This window comes from Narcine bancroftii, chromosome 2 (genome assembly GCF_036971445.1).
Source record: "Narcine bancroftii isolate sNarBan1 chromosome 2, sNarBan1.hap1, whole genome shotgun sequence".
NCBI classification, from domain to species: domain Eukaryota; kingdom Metazoa; phylum Chordata; class Chondrichthyes; order Torpediniformes; family Narcinidae; genus Narcine; species Narcine bancroftii.
The window spans coordinates 70,062,325-70,078,421 of NC_091470.1; the positions used below are offsets into that span (position 1 = coordinate 70,062,325).

At 44.0% G+C, this 16,097-nt stretch overlaps 1 protein-coding gene across 9 annotated transcripts in view; it reads left to right on the forward strand.

Annotated features, from left to right (window-relative positions):
* Positions 1-16,097, forward strand: part of nid2a (nidogen 2a (osteonidogen)) — a 115,966-nt gene that overhangs the window by 36,589 nt on the left and 63,280 nt on the right. The gene's annotated exons all lie outside the window — the stretch shown is intronic.

A 16,097-nucleotide genomic window follows, 5' to 3' on the forward strand; every position in this document is an offset into this window, starting at 1 on the left:
CCTGACTTTTAACATACTTGAAGAAGGGCTTGGGCTTGAAATGTCAACTGCCTTTTGGTTTCCATGGAGACTGAATGATTAGCTGTGTTTCTTCAATACTTCTGTACTGGACCTGAAATGTTAACTATCTCTCTCCCCAGATGTTGGCTGACTGGCTGAATTCTTCCAGCATTTCTGTTTTCATTATAATAAACATTATAATATAATTGTCAAACACTCTTAAAGTTAGCAGCGTGAGCAGCTTATAAATATACTTTGCCCACGGCTAGCCGAACAGTGTTAAGGCTTGGGTTAAGTGAGCAGATGTTGCTGGAAGACTTCTGGAGAGATCTTTATAACTTTGTTTGAGTTCTGTTGTAATAAAAATGTATTTACACCAGCTAATACTAAACCAAAAAAGATGAATTCCAGTATTTCACATTCCTGTGGCCAAGTGAAGGGAGGCAGTGTTTAGACACGGGCCTGCAAGCTTGCAATCTTCTTCTTCACCTCGTATCCTACCAGAGTTGGCAGATCATGGACATTTTTATTGTTACTATGTCATAGATGATAAATCATTATTAACAAAACGTATATCATAAATTCAACAATCCAGTGCATGGATTTCTCACAAAACTAATTAGGTAGATAGATGAGCTTCATAGTTAATGTAGTTCATGTAGTAATAGATTTTTGTGAAGCATTTGGCAAGGAATGAAAGGCTGGTCTATCTATTTAGGGCCCATGATATGCAAGGCAAATTGGATCCAAAATTGGCAATAGAAAGAGTTATGGTAGAGGCTTGTTTTTTGAATGAAAGCCTATGATTAGTGATGTATCACAGAGATCTGTCCTGGAACCCTTACAGTTTGTTTTCTACATTATTAGCTTGGATGACACAAAAATTGGTGGTGTTATGGATTCTGTGTTACAGAAACTCTGATTAGTTAAGATGGGTAGAAGAATGGCAATTGAAATTTAATCCTGATAAGTGTAGAGTGATGAATTTTGGGAAATCAAGTAAGACTAAGTACTACACAATGGATGGTAAGGAATGAGGGAGTATTGAGGAGCAGAGTGATCTTGCTGTAGAAGTGCAAAGATCCCTGAAGGTGTAGCACAGTGAATAGAGTGGTGCAGAAGGCGTATGGTTTGCTATCCTTGATAATTCAGGGATAGAATAAAAGAGCAAGAATTTTATGGTACAGCTTTATTCAGCATTGGGCAAGCACATAATCTGGAACATTGTGTTCAGTTTTGGTTGCCACAGTATAGAAAGGATATGATTGAACTGTAGAGGATTTAGAGAAGATTCACCAGCATGCCTCTGTTATGAGGAAAGACTGGAAAATCCAGGTTTGTTTTCCTTGGAGCAAACAAGGTCGATGGGGAATGCTGACAGAGGAGACCAATGATATGAGGGCATAGATAGTGGTTGCAATTTTCTCTCAGCAGAGGGCATGAGTTTAAGGTAAAGAATAAAAAGTTTGCAGAGGATAGAGGAAATACTTTTTTCATCAAGAAGGTGTTTGGAGTTTGTAAAGTATCATCTGCGAGGGTGCTGGAGACAGGTATAGATAAGCACCAATACGCAACAGTCTACAGACCAAGTGCTGATAAATGTATGTTGCCTGGTCACATGATTGCTGCATCCAGGGCTCAACTGTCTCTTTGGAGTCATGGAATCAGCTAAAGACTGGCTTCTTTAATGGTGGGGATCTCAGGAGACCGCTGAACTGGATCATCTGACCAGTTTAAATTGAATGTGGTTGTGATTGCTTTAACCTTGTCTTTAACATTAACTATGTTGTACAGTATCTTGCAGTGCGGTCACAAGCACCAGTCTTTGTGCCTCAGACTGCATTGCAACGAGGGTTGTATTGCCTGATTTTGGTCACTCGCTAGGCTGAAACTCTTCAGCAAGACTAGGTGGTGGAAGAAGAGAAGCTTCTCCACATCCCCAGTTTCGATCAAGGATTTCAGCCTGGGGCATCAACCATTCTTTCTCTCCCACTGATGCTGCTCAACCTGCTGAGTTTGTCCAGCAGATTGTGTATAGCTTCAAATTCCAGCACCTACAGTCTCCCGCATGTGTCTTATCTGGTCTTGTTCTTTTGAAGGACCTTTGATACAATTTGGGCTTTCCATTTCTTCAGGCAATCAAGCCATGACAATGAATGAAGCTAGGGTCCTTGATGCCAGGGTTCAATGGAATGCATACTTCTATAGACACCATTACTGGGCACAATTTCCCTGAACAAATTGTTGAGATATTGTAGGTTTAGTGGGGCTACATGGCAGATTTTTTTGTAGAAACTACAGTTAAAGGGTTAAATAGAGGGCAAGTTGCAAAATTCTGTCTTGCATTCCTTTGAAATTAGATGATAGTGGAATGTTTACATTGAGATGTTTAAATTGATAAAGTATCACAAAATATTTTCTTTTGTAGCATCTTCCTTGACCAAAGTTGTGGGAATCTAGAAAGCTACTTTCCTTAACGTTGACATCTAGTAATTTTATGATTGTTAGGAATTAGCGGTTAGCACAATGCCTTTACAGCACTAGTGATCGGTATCTGACCTGGTTTTGAATCCCGTGATATCTGTAAAAAGTTTGTACATTCTCCCTATGTCTTCATGGGCTTTCTCTGGGGGCTCCGGTTTCCTCCCACTCTTCAAAACATACTGGGGGTGTAGGGTATTGGGGTGCAAATTGGATGGCACGAACTTGTAGGGCCGAATTGGCCTGTAAGAGCGCTATATGTCTAAATTTTTAAATTAAAGAAAATTATTCAAATTTTTATTTTTGACTTTAAAGAATTTCTAACATTTTTTAAAAAAGTTGTGTAAAGGGGTCAAGAAAGGGGTCATTGCTGAGTTTCCCTATGTAATGCCTCAGTAAATCTGTTGACTCTAACATTGCTTTCCTTGTAACATGCTGTAGTTCTGAAATGGGATGTTTGCATTCAGCTCAAAAACAGATGTACCACACAAGGAACATTCATCCAGCTAAAGAATGCTACTAAATGAATGGGTGGTGCTGTGGTGGGACTAAGAATGGCAAAATACTTCAGGGCCAAAAGGACCCTGCCCATGGGAAGATTAGTGCAGCAATAGACACCCGTCATGGAGGCAGGGAAGTCTTTAAGGATACAAGTCCATTCTTGGAATGCCTGGATTTTGGGGATCTCATAATGCCCATGCCTGCTGTACTTGCTCCTGCAAGCCGAAGGAAAGGTAGATTGAGTGAGTCTCTTCTCACTGTCTATAGAGGGGTGATTTCATCAACACAGCAACAGACTCTGAGATGTGTCAGAGGTCAGCAGCCTGGAATGATCCTGAGGCTAGTAATATATGTGACCATAACCCTGTCCTGCATGAGAAAAGAAGTAAGCCATAATGTGAGGTTCCATTTGAAGTAGCAGAAGGTCAAAGATGGATCTTTAGGTAATGAATGTCATTGGAGTATTGATCTTGTAAGCAGCATTATTTTAGCAGGAATAGGGTTATTAAAATGTGCTTGTTCATGAATGGAAAAAGATTGCATTTCAGACCAGGGAAAGTGGAAAATCTTGCTGAGTATGAACTTTGCATGTTGTATTACTGTTGATATTAGCTGGGGGATTTGCTTTTGCCAGACAAAGTCAAAGAATAAAAAGTTCTACCCACCCACATTGGAGACTAGTTTTCTGAGGCACCCTGAAATATCTGTAAAATAACTAGGTTAACCCATACTTTTAATAACTTTTTTTTGGAGTTGATTGAATGAATTTACAGCCTACAGCTATTATAAGCTGTAACAATATCATTATTGGATAGATGTATGGATAATGTGGCCTGCTCCTGTTCTTGTGCTCCTGTTTATCTTTTGAATAAGTATGTTTGTATAAATTGTGTTTTTGTATCTTTAAATTGAAATAAGTTTTGTTTCAGAATAGATAACTAAGATGTTAACTTTTTTAAAACTTATGTGCCCACGCCACCCAATTACACCCATATGTCCAATTAACCATCTAACCCTGTATGTCTTGGTGTTCTATTAGAACTTGAAAGATGTCAGAAGCCCACATGAGGAGCAGCAAGAAGGTGCACAAGCACAGTTCAGCTGTACTGAGGAATCCACATCGCTCAGTGCAACGAACAGGGCAACATTAAGCCACACCAGTGTCACAGTAGCATGGGCCACTGTTGGTGTGTGGTCACATGGTGAAGGGAAATTTCTGGAACCAGAACACTTCCATGAAATAATCTACCACAGAGATCTAGTTCAGTTCACACTAACTGAATTGCTTTTCACTTTGCACACTCGTTCATTTGGGAGGCAAAGGGAGGGAGATATACAAAAGCTATTAGGAGACAGTCACACCCAAGAGTGGCTTTTAAGAGAGGGAAGGGAAATAGATTATTAGTGCAGAGCACCCCTGTGGCCATTCCCATCAACAATAAGTATGGATACTGTTGGGGGGACCATCTGCCAGGGACGAGACATAGAGGTCAGTTCTCTGGCACACAGATTGGCCCTTTGGCTCAGAAGAGAGGAGAGTTGTAGTGATTAGGGATTCAATAATTAGAGGAACAGACAGGAGGTTCTGTGCACAAGATAGAGATTCCAAATGGTATATTGGTTCCCAGGTGCCAGAGTCAGGGACGTCTGTTTCTCAAGAGCGAGTGTGAGCAGCCAGATGTCTTGATCCATGTTAGTACCAAGGCATAAATAGGAAAAGGGCTGAGGTTGTGAAGAGGGAATATAGAGAGTTAGGAAGGAAGCTAAAATGCAGGATCTCAAGCGTTGTAGTCTCTGGATTTCTGCCTGTGCCAGGAATAGGAAGTTATGGCAGATAAATGTGTGGGTAAAGAGTTGGGGTAGGCATTCAGATTCATGGATCATTGGGAATGTATGACCTGTACAAAAAAAATGGGCTGCATTTAAACTGGAGAGGGACCAATATCCTGCTGGGCAGGTTTGCTAGAACTGTTGAGGAGGCTTCAAACTAGTTTGGTAATGGGATGGGAACAACAATGAGAGAACAGATGGTGGAAAGGTTGATGCCATGTGTAGCGAGTTTGTGAGGAAGCACAAGAAATGAAGGGAGCATAAATGTAGTCAATTGCAGGGTTTGAAATGTGTTTATTTCAATGCAGGAAGTATTAGGAATAAGGGAGATGAACTTGGAGCATGGATCAGGGAGGGGAATTACAATGTTGTGGCTGATACAGAGGCTTGGCTGATGAGAGGACAGGATTGGTTGATACAGATACCGGATTTTAGATGTTTTAAAAGGGACGGATGGGAGATAAAATAGGTGGTGGTGGAAGTCAGAAATAGGAAGGAAGTGATCTCTGTATTGGGAATATTGGGTCCCAAGTAGCCCTTGGGTCACCAAGGAGCAGAAAAATAGGCAGATTTTTTGAAAGGTGTAGAAAGAGCAGGGTCGTTGTGATGGGAGACTTCAACTTCCCAAATATTGACTGGCACCTCTTTACCGAAGAGGGATAGATGGGGCAGAATTTATTAAGTGTATCCAAGAAGGATTTCTGACACACCATGTGGACAACTAGAGGAGAAGCCATACTGGGTAATGAATCTGACAGAACTCTCAGAGGAGGAGCATTTCAGAGAAAGTGACCACAGCTCCCTGACCTTTAACATTGCTATACACAGGAAGAGGAGTAGACAAAAATGGTAAAGTGTTTAATTAGGGAAGGAGTAATTATGATGGGATTACACAGGAACTGGAGAGATTAAATTGGGAACAGATATTCTTGGTGGTGGGGAAGCACAGAAGCAATGTGAAAGATATTTAGGGAGCACCTGCATTAGGTTGTGTATGGGTTTGTCCCACTGAGAGGAAAAAGATGATAGGATAAGGGAACTCTGATTGACAAAAAGAGATGAGACAGCAAGTTAAAAGGAAGAAGCAAGTACACGGAAGGTTAAGAGGCAAAAGACTGGAAGGGGTAATGAGAATTGTATGGTAACCAGGTAGAAACTTAACAAAGGACTTAGGAAAGCAAGGGGTGGGGGGGACATGAAAAGGCAAGTAGGATTAAGGAAAACCCTAAAGGCATTCCATGCATACTGAAGGATGACAAGAGTGAAGGTAGGGCTACTTAAGGATAAAAGAGGCAACATGTGCCTGGAAGCAGAGGAGGCATGGAAGGTCCTTAAGAAATACATTGGTTCAGTGTTCACTAGAGAGAAGAAACCTTGGTCTATGTGAGGACAGTGTTGGACAAGCTTATGTACTGGACCTTCTTGACATTAAGAAAGAGGAAGTGCTGAATCTTAAAAAGACATTAAGATTGATAAGTCCCTGGGACTGGGTGAGATGTACCCCAAGTTTATTTAAAAGTTGTCCATACATGTAATCATAGCCACATACAAAACATAATGATGAAAAATTAATATCAAATCCATTACATGATGCTATAAACCCCTCCCCCTAAACAAACACCAAGAAAAGAAAGAGAGGAAAAGAAATACAAAAGAGCATAGAAAAGGAATAAAGAAAGAAAGGAAGAATAGAAAGCTGGCTGTCAGAAGACCCCGCCCTAGCCCTTCACCAAACGGCATCAATCATTTGTATATTTTAATATGTCTAAAGGATGTTGATGAGGCTCAAAGCTTAAAGAAAAGGTCTATAAATTAATTCACTCAATTTGTAAATATGGGTGCCAAATTGTCAAAAATACATCATACCATACGTATTTCTCAGATTATAAGTAGTCTTCTCCAAAGGAACACATCTTTGCATCTCTGTGTTCTGCTGCTCCATACCCAGGTGGGTATCCAATTTTCATGTTACTGCTATACATTTTCTTGCTACTACTAAGGCAATCTTTAAAAATTCTTTTTGATATATAGATAATTTCAATTTGGGTCTTATCCCTTCAATATAACAAAATTAAAATAACACTGGATTTTCTGGAAATTTAATTCCTATAACCCAACTTGATCAAAAAGATTTCACTTTGGGGCAGGACCAAGTAGAATGTAAAAAAAAATACCCATCTCCTGATCACATCTAAAACACTAGCACGTACTCGCAGGAAGATGAGTTTGGGGGGTATTTGCAGGGCGGTTAGCCTTGTCGTGGTGGTGGGGGTGGTGAAGTGGAGCTTAGTTTATCATGCAGCTGCTCAAGGATGACGGCGGTGTCGGCATTGTTCTTGGTTGCCAGGATAAGGAAATGTCCAGGCACTACTATGGTCTCTCCTTAGACTAGTTCGGCTGAGGATGTCCCAAGGTTGCCCTTGGGTGCTGTGCGAATGCCTAAGAGAACCCAGGGCAGCTCGTCTACCCAGATGAGTTCATCAAGGCATACCATCAGCACCAATTTGAGGTGGCAGTGGAAGCACTCGACTAGTCCATTGGGTGAGGGTGGTACGGTGCAGCTGGGTGCCCAGGAGTCTGGAGAGTTGTTTCCACAGGGCAGAGGTGAATTGTGCTCCCCAGTCAGTCATAACCTCTGCCAGGACACCGAAATGGGAGATCTAGGTGGAGAGGAAAGCTATAGCGCATGTTTCTATGGAGGCGTCTGGTGTGGGTATAGCTTCTGGCCAGTGAGTAAATCTGTCCATCTCTGTGAGAAGGTAGCAGGATCCCTGGGAGACAGGCAGGGATCTATTTTTAGTTGGATGTGTTGGAACCTTGGATTAGGCCGTCAAAGTGTTGGAGTTCATGCTTGGTGTGTTGCTGGACTTTGGACAACTGTGCAGTTCTTCACTCACTCAGTGACCTGTTTGTGCAGGCCGTGCCAAACAAACTTTGCAGATGCTAGCCGCACTGTTGTGTGGATAGATGGATGCAATAAGCCATACATTAAGTCGAATATTGTTCTCCTGCACTGTTGGAGGATGAGAGGGTGGGGCTAGCCAGTGGAAACATCACAGAGGAGTGTGCTGCCATTGGCAGCCAGCAGGAGGTCTTGGGGCTGTAGCCCCATGATTGCTGTTCTGGAGCTGTGTCTTGGGGTGATCCTGTTGTGCCTGAGCCAGGTCATGGTAGTCGATGCCCTGTGACAGGGCGTTAACTGTAGGCCTGTAAAATGGGTAGGCAATGACATTGTGCTTTCTTGAGAGGTGTCGGATAGCAGTGGTGAGTTCAGAGACATTGGACAAATGTCTCTGTTGTCGGGCAGACCAGAGGTCGGAGGATTTTGCAAAGGCAAAAGTAAGCGGCTTGTGGTTGGTGAAGATGGTGAATGGGCGCCTTTCCAGGAAATAACAGAAGTGGCGTACGGCCAGGTAAAGAGCAAGCAGTTTTCTGTCAAATGCGCTGTACAATTCAGGTGATCACAGGTGTTGACTGAAAAATATGAGAGGTTGCCATGAGCCATCAGCAAACTGTTCCAGGACGGTGCCAACGACCATGTTGGATGCATCGACGGTGAGGGATCAACTTTGTCTGGCAAAGGGCTGGCACCGGCTGGTGTGATCTTGTGACCCAGAAAGTCTATTTCTGTGAGGCCAAACTGGCACTTCTCTGGATTAATGATGAGGCTGAACTGTGCAGGCGAACAGCTGGCTGCCAGGATGTCTTCGAGGTAGGTGAAAAGGAAAGGCAAGTATTTCCCACCATGTCCATGAGGTGCTGAAAGGTCTGTGCTGCGTTTTTCAAACCAAAGGGCATGCCTAGGAATTCGAAGAGGCCAAACATGTTGATGATCGCAGTCTTTTCGACAAAGTTTGGGTGAACGTGGATCTGATGGTATCCCCGGATTAAGTCGACTTTGGAGAAAAGCTTTGCGCTGTGAAGATTCATTGTGAAATCCTGGATATGGTGAATTGGGTAGTGTCATTGTGTTGTTTAGATGTCTGTAATCACTATAGGGCCTTCAGCTGCCATTGGACAGGCACCAAGTGGAGGGGTGAGGCTCATAGACTAACAGAATGACAGACTTTGCCCAGTTTCTCCATGTGCCTAAACTCCTCCTTGGCAAGTTTGAGTTTGTCTGGGGCCAGGCAGCGGGCACATGACTGCAATAGTGAACCAGTGGTAGCAATATGGTGTTGGGTGCCATGTTTGGGCATGGCTGCCATAAACTGTGGGCACAGAATAGAGCAGAAATCTGCTAGGAGTTGGCAGTACTTGCCATGCTTGGTATCCACAGAAGTGAGCTGGGTGATCTGTCGAGAGGCACCGTGTGGAAGATCTGAGCGTGGACTAGTCGCTTTCCCTGGAGATCAACGAGCAGGGAGTGGGCTCGTAGGAAATCTGCGCTGAGCAAGGGTTTATCCACTGAAGTGAAAGTGAAAGACCACTGGAATGTGCTGTTGTTGAAACATAGTGTTATTGGCAGCCCAAAGGGAAGGACTACGTGTCCACCAGAAACTTGCGGCCTGATGCTCTCTCAGACATGAAAAAGTCTATTTGATTGTCCAGCTGCCAAAGCCACTAACGGTGGTTGGCCACATCATTTCCCGAAAGTGAACATGGCTGATGGCATCTGCGGACCGACGCCCCCCCAACGTTGGTAAGAGGAACACCATTTGGGATCAGGCCTCTCCGTCCTCTAATTGGTGGGGCCTGCTCACGTGGTGGACTAGACTTGGGCGTTGTCCTCTGGTGCTGTAGAACACTGTTGATGGAGTCTATGGATTTGCGTTTCAAATGATAGAGAACATCTGCCTGCACCGCAACTGCGTAGGTCACTGAAATTGGTGTCAGTCAAGAGGAGCCTGATGTCCTCGGGCATCTGCTCGAGGAACGCCTGCTTGAACATGAGGCAGCGTGAGCATTTCATCCATGAGGACAGAGGGGGTTCTGTCGCCTAGGCCATCCAAATGCAGGAGCCTGGCTGCTCGCTCGCGCTGTAAGAGGACATGCGTGCTAATGAAGATGTTTTTCAGAGCCATGTATTTACCTTCCTCTGGCAACGCTTGAATGAGGTCGACTTGTGAGACGGCTTCCTGGTTGAGCGAGCTGACGACATAGAAGTACCTTGTCGAATTGGAGGTTGTCTGTTTGATCTGGAACTGGGCCTCTGCTTGACCAAACCAAGTGCGGAGCGTGTTCGTCCGGAAAGTTGGCAGCTTCAATGCAATGGCACCTACAGCTGCTTATTCCATTGTTTCGAGTCTTCAGGATGTGGAGATCTGTCAGGGTCACCGATGTAGTAGCATGTTGTGAGCGAGCACAGTGAAGAGATTGAGACAACAGGCTGTGAGCTCTGCTTTAATTTCAATCTCGCACTGCAGCCCTTAAGCCTTATTCCGCTCCACCCCCAACATCCCGGCACTTGTGTCCCAATGATGCAAGTGCATACGTGACCTTCTGGTCTGGATCAGAAGAGACGGTCCCGCGACACCATCCTTGCCACTGCTGCCCCGCCAACTACGCATGACAGGCGGGGCCGGTTCGCCGCTACCACAATGTGAGTCGTCACACTGTCTCCCCACATTGCCTGGATCTATGTATCCCCTGTTTAAAAGTCCCCTTCTGCAATACAGTATACATAATTGAAATAAATTTCTTGATATATCTACTACATAATCAACATTTCTACTTCACCACATTTTGATAATAGCATTGTAGCACCCAATTTATCTCTTTAATAAGCCCACATTTGATAATAACAAAAAAGTATTATTTTATATCCCGAATTTATTTTTAAATTCTGAGACCAAATCCATAGACTCCATCAACTGTGTTCTACGGCACCAGAGGACAACACCCAAGTCTAGTCCACCACGTGAGCAGGCCCCACCAATTAGAGGACAGAGAGGCCTGATCCCAAATGGTGTTCCTCTCACCGACGTTGGGGGGCGTCGGCTCGCAGATGCCATCAGCTATGTTCACTGCTGGGAAACGATGTGGCCAACCACAGTTAGTGGCTATGGCAGCTGGCCGACCAAATAGACTTTTCCATATCTGGCTGCAAGTTTCTGGTGGACACGTAGTCCTTCCCTTTGGGCTGCCAATAACACTGTATGTTTCGACGACAGCACATTCCAGCACATTGAAAATGGAATGTTGATTTTGTATCAGAGGCATTTTAAGGCAGGAAAAGATTCCTCACGCCAATTTCGTTATTTACTTTAATCCAAATATTAATCAAATGTTTGAACAAGAGTGCTTCCCTCTCCCCAGATAATCATTTCAATCCCTATATATAAATACGCACACATATATAAAATCTTTTGACTTTCTCCTATTTTATCAATTTCTATTTTAACCCAGGCTGGTTTTACTTCCTTATCAAAAAAGGTCAAAAACCTCAATTGAACTGCCTTATAATAATTTTTGAAATTTGGTAATTGTAAACCTTCTAACTCAAATTTCCATGTCAATTTATCCAAAGAAACTCTCGACATCTTACCCTTTCAAAGAACATTTCTGATGTATTTATTTAATTTTTGAAAAACTTTTTGTGATATAATTATTTGTAATGTTTGAAATAATATTTTAGCCTTGGAAATGTAATAATTTTAACACAATTAACCCTATCCAATAATGTTACTGGCAATATTTTCCACTTATTCAAATCCTCATCAATTTTCTTAAGGTACAGCATTTATATACATTCTCTAACTTATTGTCTATCTGTTTCCCTAAATATTTTATTCCATACATTGGCCATTTAAATTGAGTATCTTGTTGACACTGAATATGATCCCCTATAGTAAGGGGCATAATTTCACTTTTATTCCAATATACTTTATAACTGGATACCTTGCTGTACTCCTCCAATCTTAAATGTAATTTATGTAACAAACCTATTGGTTTGTGGTCCCCTTGTTTTTAAAAAAAATGTAACTGAGAGAATCCTGGTGCGACATGCGTCAATGATGGGCAAACTATTAGAGAGGAATCTTAGGGACGGAATATAGAAGCATTTAGAGAAGTATAGTCTTCTTGGGGATAGTCAGCATGGCTTTTTTGCCACTCAGAGTTTTTTGAGGAAGTAAAAGGGCGGCATGTTTGGCGTAACAATTAGCACAATGCCTTTACAGCACCGGCAATCGGGGCTGGGGTTCGAATCCCACAGTGTCCATAAGGTGTTTGTACATTCTCCCTGTGTCTGTGTGGATTTTCACCGGGGGCTCCGGTTTCCTCTCACTGTTCAAAAACCTGTACTGGGGGTGTATGTCTAAATTAAAAAAAATAATTTAAAATATTGATGGTAGAGTGGTAGATGTGGTGTATATGTAATTTAGTAAGGTATTTGACATGTTTCCCTCATGGGAGACTCACTCAGAAAGTTACAAAGATCCATGAAACCTTGGCTGTGTGGATTCAGAATTTGCTTGCCTGCAGAAGATGGAATGTATTTTGCCTGGAGGTCAGTTACTTTTGCAGTTCCACAGGGATCTGTTGTGGGACACCTCTTTGTGACTTTTATAAATGACTTGGGCGAAGAAATAAAGGGATGGGTCAGTCAGTTTGAAGATGATACGAAGGTTGGAGGTGTTGGGATAGTGTAGAAGGTTGCTGCAGGGTGGAATAGGATATTAACAGGATGGAGAGTTGGATGGAAAAGTGGCAAATGGAGTTCAATCCAGATAAGTGTGAGGTGATGCATTTTGGAGGGTCAAACTTGAAAGCAGAATAACATAATTAAGGGCAGGACTCTTAACAGTATGGAAGAACAGAGGGATTTTGGGGTCCTAATCCATAGATCTCTCAAGGTTGCAAAACATTTTGATAGGGTTGTTAAGAAGGCTTATGGTATGCTGGCCTTCATTAGTCAGGGTATTAAGTTCAAGAGTTGTGATGTAATGTTGCAGCTCTATACTTGGAATATTGTGTTCAATTCTGGTCACCTCAGCATTGCAGGAAGGATGTGGAAGCTATAGAGAAGGTGCAGGGGAGATTTACCAGAATGTTGTCTGGATTGGAGAATGTAATTTATAAGGCAAGGATGACAGAGCTAGGGATTTTCTGTTTGGAGTGGAGAAATAGAGGTCTACAAGATTGAGATGTAGATAGGGTGGACAGCCAACATCTTTTACCAAGGGCAGAGTAGCAAACACCAGAGGACATCTGTACAAGGTGAAGGAAGGGAAGATTAGGGGAGATATCATGGGTATGTTCTTTTAGAGAAGTGGGTGTCTGAAATGCACAGCCAGGGTAGTGATGGAGACTTGTACAATAGAGGCAGTTAAAAGCCCTTTAGACAGACACTTGGTTGCAAGGAAAATAGAGGGTTATGGATGTGAGATGGATAAGGTTTTGTTTGTTGAGTTAGTTGATGTAGGTTGGCACAACCTCATGGTTCAAAATGCCTGTACAGTACTATGCTATAAATTTCTATGTTCTATTTAAGCTACTTATTAGCTGAAATCTGAAACAGCACAAGTCCAGTATCTCTTTGTTTATTATATATTTATCCTTGTATTTTTACATTGTTTTACACTGTTCAATTTTTAATTCTGATTTAACTGTCCACAATTTGGGTGCACGGTGAGTAAAGCTGCTTGGCTCACAGATCCAGTGACCCAGGTGCAATTTTGACCTCTGGTGCTGGATGTGTGAAATTTGCACATTCTTCCTGTGACAGTTTCCTTCTGGTGCTCTGGTTTCCTCCCACAACCCAAAGCAGTGTTTATGAGGAGGTTAATTGTCTACTGTTAATTACCTTTAGTATGCAGGTTAGTGCAGGAATTGGGAGGGAGGTGATGGGAACAGGGGATAAATAAAACAGATTATTGTAGGTTTGGTGTAATTAAGTACTTTATGGTTGCTGTAGACTTGAATGGCCACAGGGCTGTTTTCATGCTGCTTAACTTTGATTCTGGTGTGACTGGAAATTGCTTTGTCAGATCTTTATTTATAATGCTCATGGAGTCATTCGCAATGGGACTTTATTGGTATTAGCAAGTTCTCTTTGCAAAGAGTTATTCCATATTGTCAATATAAAAAGATGTCCAGGCTGAAGTCTTAAATTTAAAAAAAAAATGGAATAATTGACAAAATTGTTATTTTTAAGTCTTTCTAAACTGATTGAATGGCAAAAGTTTTTTTTGTTTGCTGGAAATTTGAGTAAATTTTTGGGAAGAGAAGCAACCAATGTTTTGAGTCTGTGATCCTTTGTCATAACTGTGAAGGAGCTGCAAGTAGGTTTTCAGGAGGTGGGAAAGTGGGGGAGTAAGTGTAGAAAAGAGTGTCTGTGAGAAGATAATCTTAATGAGTATACTTATCAGCGCATCAGGCTGCTAGGCCTATGTAATGAGTTGTGAGCAGCAAGGTAGAGGGATTTACCAGTCTTCTAGAAATTCTCTGGGAAAAATTTCAAATCTGTCTCTTTCGCCTGGAGTCCAACCAGCAAGGTTCAGGGGTGGGAAGTAGGCAGAAGGTAACAGCATTTGTGGTACAGTGCACTCGTGTATGTGCATAATTTCCATGCAGCAGATTATGTTATGTAGTCTTGAATCCCCATATCTTTGTTCTGTAAAACTTGTCTGGTAACTGTTGTGTAACAGCCTTTCCGTGTTTTTTTATAAAATAAAATCACATAGAAGCAACTTCCACTCAAAATTTCTATACAGTTGAAGTAACCAAATGAACTCAATATTGAGTGTTTTTGCACCGTTTTCCTATACAGCTAATTAATTAGCCCTCTCCTTGGCCTTTTAAAATAAATGCATTGCGTCTACATTGAATTTGTAGAAATGAATGTGGAGCCCCACCTTTGTCAGAATTTGATTCCATGTGTACTAGTGCATCAAGTATATCTCATTAAGTGATCTGTATCTGAAGCTTTTTAATGACATTTAATGTATCAAAGAATTATGTGAATGATGCTTTGATTTATGACCCTAACCCAAAACATCGAAAATGGAGGAGCTACTATAACAGCACTACTGCCACTGATATGGAAAAGGAGGGGGAGGGGGAAGGGGAGAGGGGGGAGGGGGAAGGGGAGAGGGAGGAGGGGGAAAGGGAGGGGAGAGGGGGGAGGGGGAAAGGGAGGGGAGAGGGGGGAGGGGGAAAGGGAGGGGAGAGGGGGGAGGGGGAAAGGGAGGGGAGAGGGGGAGGGGGAAAGGGAGGGGAGAGGGGGAGGGGGAAAGGGAGGGGAGAGGGGGGAGGGGGAAAGGGAGGGGAGAGGGGGGAGGGGGAAAGGGAGGGGAGAGGGGGGAGGGGGAAAGGGAGGGAGGGGAGGGGGGAGGGGGGGGGAGGGGGGGGAGGGGAGGGAGAGGGGGGGGAGGGGAGGGGAGGGGGGGAGAGGGGGGGGAGGGGGGGGGAGGGGAGGGGAGGGGGGGAAAGGGAGGGGGAGGGGGGGAGGGGTGTATCTCTCCCGCGAGGGGGGGAGGGGGGGAGGGGGAAGGGGAGGGGAGGGGGGGGAGGGGTGTATCTCTCCCGCCGGGTCCAACAGCTCAGTCAACTGCCGACGGCACAGGCTTTGAACAGCCCATTAAAAGAAATGACGGTAGATTTATTTAAAATCGTGCAACCGCGGGGCACCCGCCAAGATGGCGGCACCCGCCAAGATGGCGGCACCCGCCAAGATGGCGGCACCCGCCAAGATGGCGGCACCCGCCAAGATGGCGGCACCCGCCAAGATGGCGGCACCCGCCAAGATGGCGCCACCCGCCAAGATGGCGGCACCCGCCAAGATGGCGGCACCCGCCAAGATGGCGGCACGAGGGGTTGCAGACTCCAGAGGAGCGGAGGACTGGCACAGGGTGCCAGGAATACCATCCCCATCTGAGAAGGAGAAGCAGAGGAGATGACTCATGGGATGGTGACCACAGCAGTGAATCATTGAAGGGTTCTGCAGCTGAAAGACTCACTCATGCATTGGGCTGCTGGTGACTTAAGGCAGTGAACCCACGGAGGCTGTGGAGATTGCTGTCGAGAGACTCACGCTGGGCTGCGGACTACTGAAGACTGGCTTGAAACTGGCTGATGGGTACCAGGTATTAGAATCAGGACGCGAGGGGTGCCGAAGGCACTGAAGGATTCCTGACCGTGTCGGAGATTCGGATTTGGAGATTGGGTTGCCAATGGTTTGGACATGAGTCTGTGGCTGCAGAAGTGCTGGAGGTGAATCTACGGACCCTCAGTGACTCTGCGGGTGGGGGTGGGGGGGGGAGCTGTCATTTGCTTCTCTTTCTCTGACTGTAAGAGGCACCAGGCAATTTCTGCCAATGGAAAATCTGTCTGCCTTGCTGCAG